Consider the following 20,183-nt stretch of genomic DNA (forward strand, 5'->3'; position numbering starts at 1 on the left):
CTCAGCACTAGGTTTGCTTCTACACATCTCGCAAGGACCTTAGATAGATTATCGAGGCATGCATCAAAAGACGGCCCAATACACGGAGAAGTCATCCGTGAACACTTTAAGAAAATTTTCCACTATATAAGAGAATATGGCCAACATACACCTTTGAAATGATACTGGGGCGTTGCACATCCCAAAATGCATCCTTTGGTATGTGAAGGTTCCAAACGGGCAGGTGAACGTGGTCTTTTCTTGATCATCTGGGTGGACTGCGACTTGATTGTACCCAAGTATTCATCCAAGAAGCAATAAAAATTTTGTCCTGGCAATCTCTCTAGGATTTGGTTGATAAATGGTAATGGGAAATAGTTCTTTCGAGTGAGGTTGTTGAGTTTTCTATAGTCAAAGCACACTCTCCAACCGCTGGTAACACGAGTGGGGATGCCTTCACCCTTATCATTCTTAACAATAGTGATTCCGGATTTCTTCAAGACCACTTGCGTGGGGCTCACGAATTCACTATCATATATAAGGAATATGCTCCCTACGTCTAAGAGTTTAACTACTTCTTTCAAAACCACTTCCTTCATATTGGGGTTGAGTCTTCGTTGCATCTCCTGAATGGGTTTAGAGTTTGGCTCAATATGAATCCGGTGTATGCAAACAAATGGGTCAATTCCCCTAAGATTAGCTACTAACCATCCTATTACCCTTATATGTTTCTATAGGATTTGAACGAGCCTTGACTCCTGCAAGTGATCCAAGCTAGATGATATGATTACATGCAGGATTTCTCAAGGGCCCAAAAAAACATACTTGAGTGAGGGTGGCAGAGGTTTTAATTCAAGCACTAGAGGGACCTCAATAGAAGGTCGTGCTAGTACACTAGAGAGCATAGGAAGGCTTTCAAACTGTACTTTCCAAGGTCTCCCTCCCATTGTAGAGGCCAACTTGTTGGAAACTAGAGTTCGGTTGCATGGATCCTCTAAACTTATTGCGGAAGGTTGATCACTGGGATACTTCTTCTAATGGGGTCCTCTTGATGAAATCAAGGATGTATCTTGCACCAGACTTTCATTGATCATATCAACCTCATTGTAAATTCATGCTGCCGAGTGTGGAACACGTTAAGTCGGAGTAGCCTATTTCCAAAGGAGATGTCCATTATGTCTGTTCTACACTGAGTGTAAGCATTAGAAGTAGCTAAAAATGGTCGGCCCAAAAAGACCGGGCCTGTTTGCTGTGATGGTCGGACAAATGTCATGTCTAGCACAAGGAAATCAACAGGATAAAGGAATTTATCTACCTTAACTAAGACATCCCTTATAATGCCACAAGGTCTTTTTACGGATTGATCAGCAAAGCACAATGTAACTGGAGTTGGCTGCAAATATCCTAAACTAGCTTTCTTATAGACTAAATAGGGTAGTATATTCACACTAGCCCCCAAGTCTAAAAGAGCCTTATCAATAATAGGTGTACCTATTGTATAGGAAATCGTGGCAGCGCCTGCATCTTTAAGTAAAGAGGGGCAGATCTTAGAGAAATTGAGCTAACGGTTTCAGTCTGTTGGACTTCTTGATTCAGGTGCACTGTTGACCCCAGCTTTCGAATGCATAGTTCTTGAAGGAGTTTTTTGTAGTTGGGCTTTCTTCTGAAAACATCTAAGATAAATAGGTCATTTTTGCCTTTCTGAATGTTCTCATCATGGAATCTTTAGCTTCTTCCTTTTTCAGATTTTGAGGTAACCTATAGGGAAAAGTGTGGCAACGTTCCTCCCTTGCCTTTGCCCCACCTTTCTTTTCTGCTCCATCATTTTGCATGGTGACTACCACCTATGCCTGCTCATGATCTGGTGATGGTTCGGTGTCCGATTTTCCAAGATGCTCTAGAGGTTGGTAAGACTTCTTACTCTCATTTCTACGACTTACTGAAAAAGCTAATTAGCCTAAAGAGGCTTCTATCTGGGCAATCGATTTGGAGTATGAGTCTAACAATTGCTTGTCCTCCTGATTATCAGTTTCAATGCCCTTGAGTGCTCTTAACTCCATTTCTTGGAAGGTTTGGTTATATATAGGCTGAGGCAAGGATGGTGGCTACCTAGTTGGAGAGCTGGAAGCGAAATCAAGATGAATTGGGTAGTTGAGGTATGAGTATGGGGGCCAAGTTCTGAGAACTTGTGGAGGTCTTTGGGATTGAAAACTCGAAGCTTGTGGGCTCCATGAGAAGTTAGGATGTTGTTTCCACCCGGGGTTGTAGGTATTCAAATAAGGGTCGTTGGATGGCTTATTGTACCAATTTTGAGTGGCCTATACTAAGCTTAGGGCAATTGTAACATGTATGGGAAGGGTCAAAGTTGATTACACAAACCTCTGCACACGCTATTGTCTGCGGTCCTAAGGATAGGCATTGATCTAACTTTTTGGATATGACATGCAAGGTAGGGGCTAGATCTTGGCCATTGGCCAACCCATAAACTCCTCCTGGTTTAGAGTTCGATGGATTAGGTTGTCTACGAGTGGCAGCCATGTGCTACTGAGAATTTTTTGCCATATTTTCAAAGAGAATCTAGGCTTCATTCTCTTGTTTAGTGAGGAAAGTACCTTTACATAATGCATCAACCGTAGACCTATCTCTCTCGGCAAACCCTTCGTAGAAAGTTTGGACTAATTGCCACTAGGGAACCTGGTGATGTGGACATTTACGGAGTAGATCCCTAAAGCACTCCCAAGTCTTGAAAAAGAATTCCCCATCCATCTGTGAGAAACTTGTGATGGCTCTCCAAAACTAATTAGTCTTCCCAATTGGAAAGTACTTTTTAAGGAATTCATGCTGCATGGTGGCCCAGTTGCTTATCAGATTTAGTTCTAAAGATGTCAGCCAATATTTGGCCTTGTCCTTGAGAAAGAACATGAAAAGCCTAAGATGGAAAGCATCATCACTAAAATTAGGGATGCGGATGGTGGAACAAATTTCCAAGAACTCATCCATATGCTGATAAGGATTTTTAGTAGAGTTCCCACGAAAGTTGGGCACCATTGAGATGATTAAAGTCTTAATCTCAAATTGTGCTGCTTGGACATCCAGGAATTGGATGCAAGATGGCGATGTGTATGCATTAGGTACGAAGTAGTCCCTAAGAAGTCGCAAGTGTTGCTCTCCCACCACAGGTAGGTGAGGAGCATGGGGTTCCTGGATTTGTTCAGTGGGAATTGGGGGCTTATCTTTGGCCATTGCTTTCAGTCTAGATGACTCAGTTTTCTCTAGATTGGAGATAGGATTCCTAAGGGACCTATGAATTTTTCAATGTCAAGATCAATGGGAATTATTTCGGGTTCTAAAGAACGCAGACCAAACATACACACATGTAAGCATATAGTTTCAGACTTCACAAATAGAAAATAAAATAAAATAAATAGAAATTAATCAAAGAAAGTGAAAAAAAAAAAAGAAAGGAGAGAAAATCAAAAGAACAAGGTTGTAATACTCTAAAACGGAAGTTAACTTATAACCGTCGCTATGTCCCCAACAACAGTGCCAAAATTTGGTAGGCTCGCCAAGGCTTGGGTCCTTAATTGCCAAAAATAATATTTATAAACCTATATGTAACGCCCCGAACCTGCTAAGTGGGGCCCGAAGGTTATGTGTTTCATTTACCTATTTTTGATACCAAAAACAACAATCACGCAACGGAAATAAATAAACAATCTCAATTTAAATACTAGAGTCTATTTATATACCCCAAAAATAACTGCATCCATCTATTTATATTACAACCCAGTATTTAAAAATATAAACTATACATAAACTGTTCTTACATTCACCCCAAAATTTACCTAAAATACTACCCTGCTCGGAGCTCTAAGCTTGATCTCCTGAAGGACCTAAAAATATAATCATTTGCTAAGGTGAGACACATCTCAATAAGGAAGAATAAACCATAACAGTGTGTGGAAAAGAGTTTAATAAATTCAAAATATAATCATTTACTATTCAACTTTAGTAGAGGAAGCACATACATATTACACTCACACATACATAATTATTTTTAGTGATTATAGTTGTCGAGAATAGGGAAGATTACCCGTCTATACGAGTAGCTTTCCTTTACTCTAAACTCAATACTAGGGCACTCGCCTTACTAAATAAGTCCTCGGGTTCTGTATATAGGTAAAGTATCTGAGAATAAAGAAGATTACCCGTCCATACAAGTAGCTTCCCTCTGCTCTAGTACCAAACTGAAAATTACCAGGGCACTCGCCTTTCTCAGCAAGCCCTCGCGTGGAGAGTTTTACTTTGCCATAAATACTTATGTAATTAAGTTCACATACATCCATTATAAACCATTTTACTGAGATTCATGTAAACACATAACCACACACATCCACACACGATACTACGCACTTTAATCACATCCACGCAGGGTCCGCATTCACACAGGATAACCATCCACACAGGATTCACATCCACATAGGAAATACCATCCATACAGGATTCTGCACAAGTTCTTCTCTACCAACCATCATCGTCACACCCTTACAATGACCTATCCATTGAATATCAGTAGAACAACCTCCTCAAGCTTGCCAATGCTTTACCCCAATATATAATGACAATATAACGAACTCCTCAGGCTTGCAAATGTTGGATAACCACAAAAAATGACTTATTCACACGCATCAAATTATTCATCACACAATAATCACAAGTAGCAAGTATTCGCAACCAATTTATGTTCACAAATAAACTATAACCACAATCAGGCAATATTCACAAGCAGTCAGTATTTATCACCAATCAGTGTTTACAATAGCCAGTATTTGCAAACAATTATGAAAGTTATATTCATGCCACACAATTTTTCCCATATATGATATACAATCAAAAATCATTATTTTCCAAATGCCTAAACTATTCAAAAAATCATACCTACGTATATAAATTTGTATAATCGAATTTAACCGGTTCAAACTTAGTAAAACATGCTATAATTAATTCCCCTTACCTACTTTCTAAAGAAATTGTTTGAAATAAATAGGAAACTCAAAACCCTAGGCTCCAAACCCTCCGACGAACGGAAATCGACAAGCTACTACACGAAACTACATTTGAAGGCAATCACGAAGCCCCAAGTAGGCTTAGAAACACTTGCAAGGCCCTAAAACCCCTTAACGACCCAAAACCCTAGCCAAGAGTGCGAAGGAGAAGAGATTTTTTTTAAAAAAGAAAATGAGCTAGGATATATTTATAGGTATTTTGTCCCCAAAGAAAACCATCGACGATTTTCTTGCGCTTGACAAAATCGTCGATGGTTTGGTTCTCAAAATGCCCGCTGAAGAGAAAATCGTCAACTGTTTTTCTGGGAGATCCTCAAACCATCAACAGTTTGGTGCTAAACTAAACTTTTTTTTTCTTATTGTTCCTTTCCTTTATTTATTTCCCTTTTCTTTTATTCATTTTTATTTAATTTTTCAGGTTCAGGTTACTACACTAACTATCCCAAGTTCAGTAGAAAGTGGGTAAGTCGAGTATTGATCCATGGAGACTTCAAGCGCATTTATTAGAATACTTCCAATTTAGTTTATTATAGCCTTGTTATGAAAAAAGAAGTAAAAGATTTCAATGGTTGAAATCTAACCAACTACTTGAAAGCAATTAAATGAAAGCAAGTAAGTTTACACTACGAGAAAGTGAGTAAATTTCTATGTTACCCTACTCCTAAAAAGTGATGCTGGGGTTTGAATCAGACGTTGGACGTCGTGCCTCTAACTATGCTCCTTTAGACTTCGATAGAAGTACTAACCCAAGCGGACCAAAGTGGGAGAGGGTCGATCGAGGGAATAGGGTAGCAAGGGTGCACCAACCGTCTAGAGCACGGTCAGGAACTGGAGTATGCCCTTTCTCAACATTAACGAACACCTTTGTGGTTCCGTAGCAAACTGCTTACCTTTGAAGAATGCGCAGTTGTTCTTATCCTTATCTGTAATCCTTCATTAAACACCTAGCAAGTAAATGGAAAGAAGAAAATCAAAAGCAGTAAAGGAGAAAGCAGGTAAAGAGATCAACCGCTTTGTATTCAAAACGTTTGTCACTAACGCCATAAGGTACAAAAGAGTGATAGTATACGAATGCTACCAATTATCACAAGTCGTTGAACACTTCATGCACACACTGAAATAGGAATTGAAACTATGCTACTCCAAATCTAACTTGGCTCTTAATGACATCTTAAGTTTGTCACTAACCTAAGAGAGGCCAAAGAGGGACCCAGATCTTGTGTTCATAGCGAATACTTATAGGCTTTAGGGTTGACAAGGTTTGTTTTACAATTTAGGAAGGTTTGCAGCAAATCTCACACAGAAGATCATTGTTGTCGACCAAGTTGCTCCTCTATCATTCTTGTGCACACCCTAGTTAAGGCTCACAGGAAGTTAGGGATTCGAATATTCAATTTCTTTGACTTTGTCGTGCCTCAGGGTCTTGATGGTCGAGTTGATGGGTGAGACTTACTGTATCTCAATCTTTCGGAAATCTCAGTATCTTGACATAGTCACCCCTGAAGGTCTCTTGGTCGAACACTTCGTCGAGACTCTCGGTACTTCTGAATTTCAGTTCTGTCTCAGCATCTTGACATGGTCGCCCTAGCGGGTCACTTGGCCGAGCACTTGGTTGAACGTTGCAGCATTCTAATCTCAGTATGAACCTTGAAGTTTGCAGTAGAAGACTAAGTCGCCCATGTAGTATGCTGGTCGCACCACTTGGTCAAGCATCATCTTTTTGTCCATTTTTTCTTTGAAGCCTTTGAAGCTTGGCTGAATGTCTAAATTTGAGCTTTGAATCCTCCAAATTCTCCTTGGCTTCTTGTAATGCCTAACTTCATGGTTTTAACCTGTTTTTCCTAAAAAGACAAACAAACCTTGCATAACTATGAACATTTATAACTTTGGGTAATTATATAATAAAATGAGGATAAGCAAATTTAAATGAGGGTCTAAAATCATATATTTTAGGGACTCATCAGGCTCTAACCCTATTTACAATAGGTTCCCAGCCTGAACCTTATCTTCACCCAATGAGCTTGGGCAAAGTTCAAACTAAGCGAAGTGGTTCACGTGCCCCAAGGACCTTAGTCCCATGAGCTAACGATATGATGCTCCTTTCTAATCCTAAAGGGTGAAGCCCATGTAGAAGGCTAGTGAATGTGTGTGAATTCAAGTTCAGCCTAATCCCGCTGCCCCACATGTCACACAATATTCAAATTTTCACACTTGATCCCATATTCATAATTACATCTCTAAACATATATACAATTAGATTTTCAAAACTATATAAACAAATCTATGATATTCACATGCTTGCATAATTTAGTCAAAGATATTTACATGCTTATGGAAACAAATATTCATACTTAAATTATATTCATACATGTACAATATTAACCACAACACTCACAAAGTATAAGTAAACACATGCAAACAAATAATTACAATTATATATGCACAATATTCACAAAATTAAGGCTATTCACAAATTATGGAAACAAAATAATCAAAATTAACATGTTTATTCAAAAATTATGGAAATAAAATATTCACAGTTAATCAAGGTTATTCACAAATTATGGAAACAAAATATTCAGAATTAACATGTTCACTCAAAAATTATAGAAATAAAATATTCACAATTAATTAAAGTTATTCACAAGTTATGGAAAAAAAATATTAACATGTTCATTCAAAAATTATGGAAATAAAATATTCACAATCAATAAAGGTTATTCACAAATTATGGAAAAAAAATATTTACAATTAATTAAGGTTATTCAAAAATTATGGAAACAACATATTCACAATAAATTAAGGTTATTTACAAATTATTGAAACAAAGTATTCACAATTAATTAAGGTTGTTTGCAAATTATGGAAATAAAATATTCACAATTGATCAAGGTTATTCACGAATTATGGAAACAAAATATTAACAATTAATATGTTTATTGAAAAATTATGGAAATAAAATATTCACAACTAATCAAGGTTATTCACAAATTATGGAAAAATATTCACAATTAATGTGATGACTAAAAAATTATGGAAACAAAAAATTCACAATTAAAATATCCACAAAATAAGTAGTAATTAAAATATTTATTAAATTTGAATTCGGTATAATTCTTAATTAATTACTAGCTCGACTCTCTAAAGTCCCCAGTGGAGTCACCAAGCTGTTGCAACGTCCCGACCAGAACAAGGCAAACTGAAAAATTTGTATTTGTTTAATTTTTGGAAAAATAGGAATGGAGCCGCGCACTTGATTACTACCAAATTAAAGGTAAAATCGATCTGCGTTACCAAAGAAAGGATTAGCAGTTTGGTTACGTGAGAGGATGGTATAAGCACCCCCTACGCGCCCGTTCTTACGAACGGTACCTAATTAATCTAAAATGATCTCATATATTAAATTTAATAAATATTTAAAATTACTCCCTTTCGTGAATTTGTGAAATACACATGCAAAGAAATTAATCACACAAAAATAATATATATATATATATATATACTTCTCAAAACTGGGTTATGGGGAGCTTGAAAAGCTCATACCCTTTTGTTACAATCATAGGGATATACACACACGAAAATAAATAATAATAAAAATAAATACCCTAATATGCAATACAAAATATAAATATACCAAAGAAACAAAAATACTAAACATATTTAATATTAGTAATAATAAAATAGAAATAATAGTAACAACACTGAAAACAATATAATAACAATCTTGTACTAATAATATTATATTAATAATACAATGCAACACTATAATTGTAGTATATAATATCAGAATAACATCATACTAATATGTAGTAAAACTACATAATAACATAACAATATAATAATAATAATAAATAATACATAATAACATATCAAAACAATAAACTACATAATAAACTACTATAGAAATGAACTAATATAATAATGTATAATACTAAACATACCATAATAAGAATACCATAATGTACTAAAATACTAAAAATAATATAATATATAGTACCATAATAAGAAACTACCATAAACAATAATAATAATTATATAATAATAATCTACCATAGTAATTAATAAAATACCATAATAGTAAACTACCTTTTACATAATAATGATACCATAATAATAAACTAAACATGATAGTAAATACAAACATAATACACTAAAATAAAGATAATAATATAATAATAAACTAAAATACTAAACTAACATAGTAACACAATATGTAATAATGAGCTAAGCTCTACACTACCATAATATATAGTAATAAAAAGAATCATAACAATAAACTACACATGATAATGAACATAAACATAATAATAAACATAAACCTAATAGTAAATGTAAACATAATAATAAATATAAACACAATTAATACTGTAATAATAAAGATAAACACAATAGTAAGTATGAACGTAATAATAAATATAAACATAATACCAACACATAATAACAAATATAAACATCACACAATAAACTAAACATAATAAAAAAAGGATAACCACAAAAATAATAAAGATGATAATAATATATATAATGAAAACTAAGATACTAAACCACCATAATACCTAAACTAAACATGATAATACTATATATAATATAAACGTAATAATAATAAATATAAACAAATATGTATATATATATATACATATATATATATATATGTATGTATTGCAAAGAGCAAGGTGGGTGTGTTGTGTGTGTGCTGTTTGTGTGTTGTGTGTGCGTGTTGTGTGCTCTGTGTGTGTGACGGGATGTTTTGTGTGTGGGTGTGTGTGTGTGCTGTGTGCAGGAACTCATAGCAGGGGTGACCATGGTCATGGTGGTGCGGCGCAGGGCCAAAGAAAAATTCTGCAGGAGGGATAGCTAGCGAGTGCTACAGCTGTCCAACTTCTGGCAGAGGACCTAGTCGTGAAACTGTATGGCTGTTGCCCTGCATGAAAGGTAAAGAGTCAGAGAATGGAGAGAGAGAGAGAGAGAGAGAGAGAGAGAGAGAGAGAGAGAGAGAGAGAGAGAGAGAGAGAGAGATTTGCGTGAGTCACCCCTTGCGGCGTGGGTTATTCTGCCTAGCAGCTGTGTGCTTGTGGTGGTGGCCTTGTGAATAGTGTTCACGGCACTAGCACTGTTTGAGGGAGGTGGTTGCAGTGTGAGCATTGTTCGACTGATAAGGAGAGCCATGTAAGTTTGCTGGAGATGGGAGTTATGAACACGAGAGACTGTCGCTATTAGGAGACGATAAAGAGGGAGAGTGGGATGATGGTCGTGCGGAGCGGGTGCCTGGTGCTAGTGGATGGGGGTCATTGGAATGGTGTCGTGGCCGTGGCTGTGAAGTTGATGGGTGGTGTGGCTATGGTTGTGTAGGGGTTGGTGCTGCGAGAAGATGACTGTGGTGGTGGCTATGGGTGCTAGAGGGATGTGGTTGTGGCTGCGAGAACAAGAGATGGAGAGAGAGTGGGTGGCCGGTTTTTTTTCTTTGGAGAGCTCCTACAGCCGTGCCCCCTCTCGAAGAGACAGCCTCACTTTTTATAAAAGTTTAAAAACCCTAAAAAAAAAAGCATGGAGTAGCCGCCACCCTTCGCATGGCCCATAGGCTCTCTTCTTTTCTCCTTTTTCTTTTTCTTTATTTGTTTATATATACTAAGTGGAATAATAATAATAATAATAATAATAATAATGATGATGATGATGATGATGATGATAATAATAATAATAACAATAATAATAATAATAATAACAATAATAATAATAATAATAATAATAATAATGGTTCCGGTGTTATATTTGCCCTAAACAAAATGGGGTGTCTCGGCCGAGACCAAGCATTTAAAAGTTTGTTATACTAAGATGTTGAAAACTTGTAAGATGTTGAAAACTTGTCCCTTACAAAAAACATATTTGAGTATAGGATATTTTTTACAAACTTTTGTTTTAACTTCGAGAACCATGTATATTAAGTTTGTAACTTAATGAAATCCAATAAACTCAAGTATCCTAGCATGCATGTGCAAATTGCTTAACTCTTACTCAAAAATCATGTATGAATCGAAACTGCTAGAGTTACAGAATATACTACCTTAAACACACCATATTACAAATAATTTTACATTAAACTTCCTTTGGTTGTGCTTGGGTTCTTTCCGAGTGAGTGTCTTTTTTATCTTTCCTTCTCAACATCAACTCGGTCCAATCTTTGCCTTTGATCCAGTACATCATGTATTTGTCACTTGCACTTGTACATAACATGATCTGCAAAGATTGAAAACACTAGGAATAACATATAGGTTAATATCATCAAAGCATACAAAACATGATTATGTAGCCACCAAGGCTAATAGAGCCATTTTTAGGAGCACGTGCGCATGCTTTTGAGTGCATGTGCCACTCCACGTGCTGGCGTATGCGACTACACACCAACCTTGAATTTTTTAAATTTTTTTTCTTTTTTTGTAAAATATTTTTTTTTCTATTCTTAAATTTTCAAACACTTTAATATTAAAATATTATACTAATATTAAAAAAATTATTTTATTAAATAAATAAAAAGATACACGAGGTCCATAAAAATGGATAAGAATTTCAAAAGTGTTCAAAAATGCCAGAAAATATATGAAAAAAAAAATTCAAAATTTTGTCTTAATTTTTGTCTTAGAAGTCAAAATTATAGTTTAACCCCACCTTATTTCGAACCACCCAAGATCACCTGGTGTAGTCAAATTTGGCAACAAGAGAGCTAAAAATCTAAAAATGATAGGACTTCCACCTCAATTTTTTGTGTAAAAAAGCAAAATTACTGTTGGACACCTTTTTATCATCTCGGACTACCTTGGATCACCCAATGCGGTCAGAATTAGTAGAAAGAATATGGAAAAGTGAAAAATGACAGGGTTTTGTCTCAATTTGTATGCCCAAAGTTAAAATCTTTGTTAAATCTCTTCTTAACCTTTTGGACTGCCCTAAGTCATCAAGTGCAGTTAAAGCAATAAAAAGAGAGCAGAAAAGTCCGAAATGAGAAGTATTTTTGTCTCAATTTGCATGTTTGAAATTAAAATTACTATCATACTTTTTCTTACCATTTTGAACTGCCTCTAATGTAGTCGGAATTGGTAGAAAGAGAGTAGAAAAGCCTAGAATGACAAGGATTTTGCCTCGATTTATAAGTCTAGAGTCAAAATCACTATCAAGCCTCTTCTTATTATTTCAATTTGCTCCAAATCCTTTAGTGCAGTAACAATTGGAAAAATGAGTGTGGAAAATCCCAAAATGATGGGAGTTTTATCTGCGATTTTTCTATTTATGGTCAAAATCACTATCAAACCTCTTCTTACTATTTTGTAATACCCCAAATCATCCAGTGCAGTCAGAATTTGTAGAAAGAGAGCAAAAACATTTGGAATGATATAGATTTTTTCTTGATTTGTATACACAAGATCAAAATCATTATTGGACTCTACCTTACCATTTTTGGACCCTCCCAAGTCACGTGGTAGAGTTAAAAATAACCAAAAAATTAAAAAATAAAAATAAAAATAAAAAAGTAAAAGTTAGAGAAATTCAAAGAAGACTTGTCAATATCTATTTTGGTTATTCAGTGAAAATGATCATTGACAATAACAAATTGTTGTTTCATTCGTGAGAAAACCACTCCATAATTTTGGAAGATAATCCTTTACCATGGTCGAAAAATCACTGTGTCATTCGTCAGAAAATCACTCTAAGTTTTTGTGAGATAAACCTTTACTATGGGCAACAAACAATTGTTTCATTAGTTAAAAAAACATTCTAAGTTTTAAGAAGATAAACTCATTAACATGAGCGACAAACTACTATAACACTAGTGAGAAAACCACTCAACGTTTTCGAGAAAGATAAACCTCTAACATGGACAACAAACCACTATGTCATTGGTGAGAAAACCATTCTATATTTTTGGGAGATAATCCTCTGACATGGGCAAAAAATTGTTCAATCATTGGTGAGAAAAATAATCTTTGTTTTTGGGATATAAGCTGCTTGTATGGATAACAAACCATTATGTCATAGGTGGATAATAAACCTTTGACATGGGCAACAAATGACCGTGTCATTAGTGAGAAAATTGATCACTCTAGATTTTCAGTGCAAAAACTCTAACATTGGTAACAAATCACTACGTCATTAATAAGAGAACCACCCTCAATTTTCAAGAGATAAACCTCTAACATGGGCACCAAATCACCATGTCATTTTTTAGAACACAACTCTAGGTTTTCATAAGATAAACTGCTGACATGTTATGGAAACAAACCATTGTGTCATTATTAAGAAAACTATTCTAGGGTTTCAAGACGTAAATCGTCGACATAGGCAACAAATTGTTTTACAATTTATCAGAAAATCACTCTAGGTTTTTGTTGACCCTATGGGTTATATTCCTGCTTTGATAATGACAAATACTCAAGTATTTAATGACTATCTAGTTAATGTGCAGGTTTATATTAGCAAATACACTAATGACACGTGAAGTAAAGCATGAAAACCCTGGAGATCATTTTTATTGTATTTCAATATTATTCAATTCGGGTCTATAATAGTAATCAAAATAAAAAAGTTTGTAATATTTAATGCATATCATGTATATAGGAACCACAAGCTCAAAGGCCTTAGAATGACTCTAGGTCCCTACACTTCACTTTAAAATCAAATGACCTCCGACAAGACTTCGGTCGACCAATGCCTGATTTTTTTGGTGTCCTAAAAAAGACCTAGAATGACCCTAGGATCCACATGCATGCACAAACATATATGCTTATAGGAATAGGGTGAATATATAAGGTAGTTGGAACCGAAATGCATTAAAAATGCATGTTTGGTCGACCGAACAGGAACATATAAAAATATTCAGTCGACCGAATAGGTCAAGAGGTCAATAATTTGACCATAGCTTGGTCGACTGTACCATGCCAAGTTCATATAACTTGGTCGACCAAACTCCCACTAGGTCAACGTTTGACTCCTCAGTCGACTGACCAGATTTATATGGGCAACGCCCGAGTCGATTGAACCCCCACATAGGAGAATCCAACTGCTCGGTCGACCGAACTTCATAGTTCAAAATCATCTAGTTGACCAAACCACATGAAAATAAAAAAAATCGCCCTTGGGACACTTAGTCCGATCGACCAAACTTTCAGTTCATTTTTTGCATGGTCGACCGAACTTCGTCACTTGGTCAACCGAACCTCAAATTCGGTCAACCAGTGCTCTCAGGCTGGAAATTTTTTTATTGAGGTTAAAATTTTTTAAATAGGGTTAACTTTGCTAAATTGCTTTAAAACTTTCCTAATAATACTCTACATGTCCTAGATGTTCTTAATTTGGCCATGGTCTATAAATATGTGTTCATTTTTTAGGATTGGGGAGAGATTGGCAAAAATCATTACAAAAAATCCTCCCTATTTCCAAAAGTTCATATTGCCCATTTTACTCCAAAACACTCTCAAATGTTCATCCCCTTAATATATCTTAGCTTTGTGAGAGTTCTATATTGGGTTATTGATTAGTATAGATTGCTCATACTCCCATTTGCTTGGCTTGATTGATTGATTTTATTTTGGGGAGTTTAGCAAAGTTTATCCCACAGATTTAAATATAGTAAATCTTGTGCTGGGAGAAAATTATAGGCTTGTGGATTTTTGCATTGTCATTACAAGATTCCTATAGCTTGATTTTGTTGTGCAAAATATTTTCTACAAGCTATAATATTTTCAAACTACTCTTGTGCTCATTTCATTGAAGGAAATCTTTTGAGATAGTTTGATTATCTGATTAGCATCTTTGAAACCCTAATTTGTTATTGAGATTTGATATAACTTATTTCAAAGATATAGCTTGTTTAGAACACTCTTGAACATTATAGTGATCACATCTTGTTGAGTGTTATTTACACAAAAATACACATATACATCGTTGAGCTTATAGTTCTTACATGTTTGGTGTGGATCGATTATTATTCGTGCATATTATAGTACATATCTGCTTAGTGTGAAAAGCATATTTTTGTGTATGCAAAAATTATATTTCACATTTTTTGTATTCCTGGCACAGGCCTGAAGAGGGAGACTAGCTATATTGAATAGTCCTGGATTGGCTTAGACCTGGTTAGGAAAGCTAGGTGCACCATCCTGGTAAGGTGTAGGTTGAGGTCAGCCCTACTAATTGACCTATTGATTGGTGTCGCTCCACCCATTAGGTGGGCTTTAGTGGAATCCTTGGGTTTGCGAGTTAGAGGCGGGGACGTAGGCACAATTGGCCTAACCTCGATAACATATCGTGTGTGCACTGTTTATATTTTCGCAATTTATATTTCCACATGTGTATGTTATATTGTGAATGTTGCGCATGATTTAATTTCTGAACATTATATTTATCTGCATATATTGGAACTGCATAGATAGACCCTAGGTTTGTGTAATATTGGTCGTTGGATTAGTTGAACCTAGGAAGAAATTTTACAATTCCAATTCATGCCGTACTTGGGAATACACCAAAGTTAACAATTGGTATTAGAGCCTAGTTGCACAAGATTTAAAAACTTTTGTAATAGATTGCAATGACTCACATTTGTGTATCCCCATTCAGAGAGAGATGATCACCTTCTGATCCTCCATTGTTTTGTGGTGTTAACTACACCCATTGGAAAATAAGAATGAGCATTTTCGTAAAATCAGTAGACTGGAGGGTTTGGCAGGTGATTGTTAAAGGAATTTGTATTCCAGTAGAAAATGATATTAATTTGTTGCATGCAAATTCACATGCCATGGACATGCTATATTATGCTTTAGACTCTAATATTTTGCTTGAGATTATGACATGTACAAATGCGAGGAAGATCAGGGTTGAGCTGGAAAAGACATATGGAGAGACCTAAGAAAAGGAAACCATCACTCCAGAGATGTCATGTTCAGATGATCAGGGAGTAGTAAGTGATAAGGATAGTGCATCAATAGAACATGAGGTATATGATTCTCACTCTAGCTCGTTTGAGGATTCATGTGTTGAATGTTGTGTTGCTACATGTGCTGAATCATCTATTGAATATTATGATAATCTTGTTATTGATGAACATGAACATTCTTATGAAAAGTATTGCAATATATTATATGATGAATCATCTGGTATTCCATGTGAAAATACTGTTGTTGTTGCATGTAATGATTCATGTGAAAATTATTGTGTTAATTCTTTTGATGAATCATGTGCTGAATTGACAAATGAAAGCATGCCTTCATGTGAAAAACTGGAAAATGCTTTATTGAAAATGAAAAAGTTTCAAGTTAGGGTGAACAAGAAGAAGGTATCTTTCCAAAATGAAAGTGAAAGGATAGCTTAACAATTGGAAAAATTGAAGGAATATCATGCTATCATTGAGAAGAAAAAGATTAAGAAGGTCATGAAAATCATCTGCTTAGAAAAAAAAATTGACAATTATTCTAAAATGATTTTCAAATCTAAGAAGTATAGTTCAAATAAACCCTTGGGAGTTGAAAGAAATAAATCTTTTGAAAAGGGTTCATCTTGAGAATCACATCGTCATGCATGATTGAGTAAAAATAGATTAAATAAGCATACTCTTTTATGTATATTCAATACCTACTTATTTTGCAAAACTATGTGGCACGTGTGGTTTAACTGTCTATTTAGAAGTACAAGAGGCTTAGAAAAGGAAATGAAATGGATAATCAGCAAGGCAAACCCTGTAAGACCTAAGGAAAAATGGATTTAAATTTAAATTATTTTCTAGTTAATCTTTCCTTAGTGTTTAGGTTTAAGGGTTGTGATGACTATAGGATCGAGAAGTGGTGCATGCTTAAAATTCCAAATCTTAGTATATGCATTCACTATACACTATATTGAATACTAAGATCATTAGAAATTCAAGTGAATATGCAAATTCAAGCAAGATATCCAATATGAACTTAATTCATTTATATCACGATAATTGGATAAAATATGAAGACATTGGCTATAACATACTTGAATGAAATCCACTTTCAAATGGACAAGGCTTTCTTTCTTGGTAAATAATTCCAAATGCTTAATCCATACTTGAATGTAGAATTCTTAAATTAAGCATATATTGTCCATTACACAAGCTTGTGGGTTAGGGAATCCATCTCACACTGTATATCATATAATCCTAAACCCATCCATGAACTTTATAGCCTTGAACAAGTAGAAGTCATCACTCTAGGTGTAAGCTCTAGTTATTACAAATTCCTAATCCAATAATTGCTTGTCATAAGATATCATTCCTAATCAAAATTAGAGGCATCCACTAGGGGAGTGTTCCTTTTAAGTTTAGATTTTAAATCCTTTAATTTTAGTTCACTTCTTCCATAGGAAATCTTTACCATACCATGATCACATCAAGTAGAGATTTTGTCTATTCCTTGGTGTGTATCCTTACTCTAAAAATTGTGATCATATTTAAAGGATACTTTCCATCGTTTAAAGGGCATTGTTCATGAAATTTGTATACTCCTAAATGCTCTCTGATAAGATGAGTTTGACATATTTACTAGCACGAAAACATTTTAAAATTATGTCCTACTTCTTTATGAATGCTTTTTGAACTTAAAAGAGATTTAATATTTAAAATTATTCATTCAAATTCACTCCACTAGCTCTCAAACCTCAAGTCAAATCCTTTAGAGCTTCATATCTTGACTGAAGTTGAATGGCTAACCTAATTGCATTAGGTTTCAAATCTAGATGATGAAATGAAATTTGAAAGATACCTATGCATGATCAGTTAATTTAAAAGTCATTCTAACTTGTGCCTCTCACATTTTGAAGATCATAAGAAATGAGGCTATGATAGGATTTGTACATTGAAAGAATATTGATTGTGACTTTTTGGTCCGTCGAAGCTTATACATTCAAAGCCAAGTATAAATCATTGAAAAATCTTAGGGTACTTTGCTAAAGAACATAAATATAAAGAAAATGCATAAAATGATTTAGTGCATAACTCAAGGGGAGCTTTTATTCTTCATATATATAAATCTGAATGCTCTCATATTCTTATATCATTTATGTCTTTATGCCTATATGTGTATAGCATTGCAGCACTATCCATGACTCCATAAATGATTGAAATTTCTTTGATGGATAGTTTATGCATTTTTCTAGCATGAATCACTATTGAGCTATATTGAATATCTTGAGTTGATTATACTACTGGAATGCATGCTTAGTCTATAATGCCTCTTGCATGGCGGATGCAGTTGATGAGAATTGCATGCTGGTAGTAGATATAGGTTCTCGCGTGCCTTGAACTGAATTATAAACTGTTTGATTGAACCTATCAGGCACAAGTTTTATGGGAAAATGTATAATTTACAGACGTCATGCTGCCGAAATCTCGATAGGAATTTTCCCAATTAAAACCATGTACAAAGATGATTATGTTAAAATAAATGTTAAAATCTTTTTGAAAATATGAGTGAAAACTCAATAAAAATTAAAATTTCATCCTCACGTAATCATCAGGTATTCAAGAAGCGTAGCTCCATTCCTATAGAAAGATCATAAACGACACGCATGCATCACTTTCATTTATTGAATATCAAAGCTCTTATGAAATCCCTGAACATTATATCCAGTGCTTAAAGGCTTATGATTTGATATGAAATTTTCTTGGGTCATGAACACTATTGCATGCCTTAATATATACTCTCTGATGCATCTATGGTCTATAGGGACAACTATACTAATTAAGTAACAAATGTAATTGACAAGTACTCAGTATACTTGATTTTAACAATTTGGATTGATGGCTTATACTACTAGGCTTAATGAAATAATTCTTTATCTAGTATAAGCAACTTATTGCATCTAAGCTATAATTCAAATTGATAGGGGAAGCATCTAAAATTAAATTCCTATCTTATTATGCTCACAAACTTTTGAGGCTTAGATCTTTGTTGTAATTAATTTTGGCTTGCGTGCTTAAATGAAACAATCTTTGTGAAAATCTTAAGTTGATATATATTGCTTTGCCACAAGTTGTTTGTGTTTGCCATATGCTCTTGCATGTGATTGTTAAATCTTTAGGAACATCATGGTTGTAGTTTTCTGGTTATATTTTAGTTTGCGTGCTTAATTAACAAACCATAAAAAATGTTGCTTGCTTGCATGATCTTTAAATTGTTTTTGGCAAGCAACCCCCTATACTTTAAGCAAACATCTTTAGAGGGATATATATTTGTATATATACATATATATATATATATATATATATATTGTAATACTTCATGGCAAGAACTAATTTCAAAACTAAATTTTTTCTCTCTTGCCTTATTATTATTATATACATATATGTTTTTAAAGTCGCATAACTGGTTTAGTAACTACACATAAAAATGCATGCGAACTAGTTAGACTGGGTTTATGCTCAAACCTATTCTTTATATACCGCATGTCTTTAAATTCAAAATTTTTGCGGGTCTCATGAAATGCTTAAATCGAAATAGGTTGAGGATATTTTTGGTTTAACTACGTTTTTCATGTGATTTAAATATTTTAATAACTAGTTATATAGTTTGCGTGCTTTATTGCTAAACACGTTATTGCTTTATATTCTATTAATTTGTTTGTGCTATAAAATGCATGACAATCATATCTCTTGCATGATTGATAGTTATATTTATGTTTTGAGAATACTGAACTGTTTGAGTAAGTAGTTGTGGATATCTTGTAAATATATTACTCAATCAGGTTACTTGTATACAATTATTTTTTGGGAAAACTGTTCTATTTTCAAATGGCATAATTCCAAATTTTCTAAAAACCTTTTCCCAAACATATCTTGCATTCAGATGATTATTTGCATATATAGTTAAATGTTTACTTAGGACCTTTTTTTTTGTTGCCAAAAAGGAGAGAAGTAGGTAAGTACTTGTCATCATCAAAAAGAGAGAGATTGTTGACCCTATGGGTCATATCTCGGTTATGATAATGACAAATACTCAAGTATTTAATGGCTATCTAGTTCATGTGCAGGCTTATATTAGCAGATACACTAATGACACATGAAGTAAAGCATGAAGACCCTGAAGATCATTTTTAATGTATTTCATTATTATTCAATTTAGGTATGTAATAGTTATT

General features: G+C 34.4%; 1 non-coding gene across 1 annotated transcript; it reads left to right on the plus strand.

Annotated features, from left to right (window-relative positions):
* The first annotated feature begins 2,671 nt into the window (after nucleotides 1-2,671).
* On the plus strand, nucleotides 2,672-2,777 carry LOC131147352 (small nucleolar RNA R71). The gene has a single exon (XR_009134741.1). It is a non-coding gene; the product is annotated as a small nucleolar RNA R71 (small nucleolar RNA).
* The last annotated feature ends 17,406 nt before the right edge of the window (nucleotides 2,778-20,183 follow it).

The sequence above is a fragment of the Malania oleifera genome, chromosome 1 (assembly GCF_029873635.1).
Source record: "Malania oleifera isolate guangnan ecotype guangnan chromosome 1, ASM2987363v1, whole genome shotgun sequence".
Taxonomy (NCBI): domain Eukaryota; kingdom Viridiplantae; phylum Streptophyta; class Magnoliopsida; order Santalales; family Ximeniaceae; genus Malania; species Malania oleifera.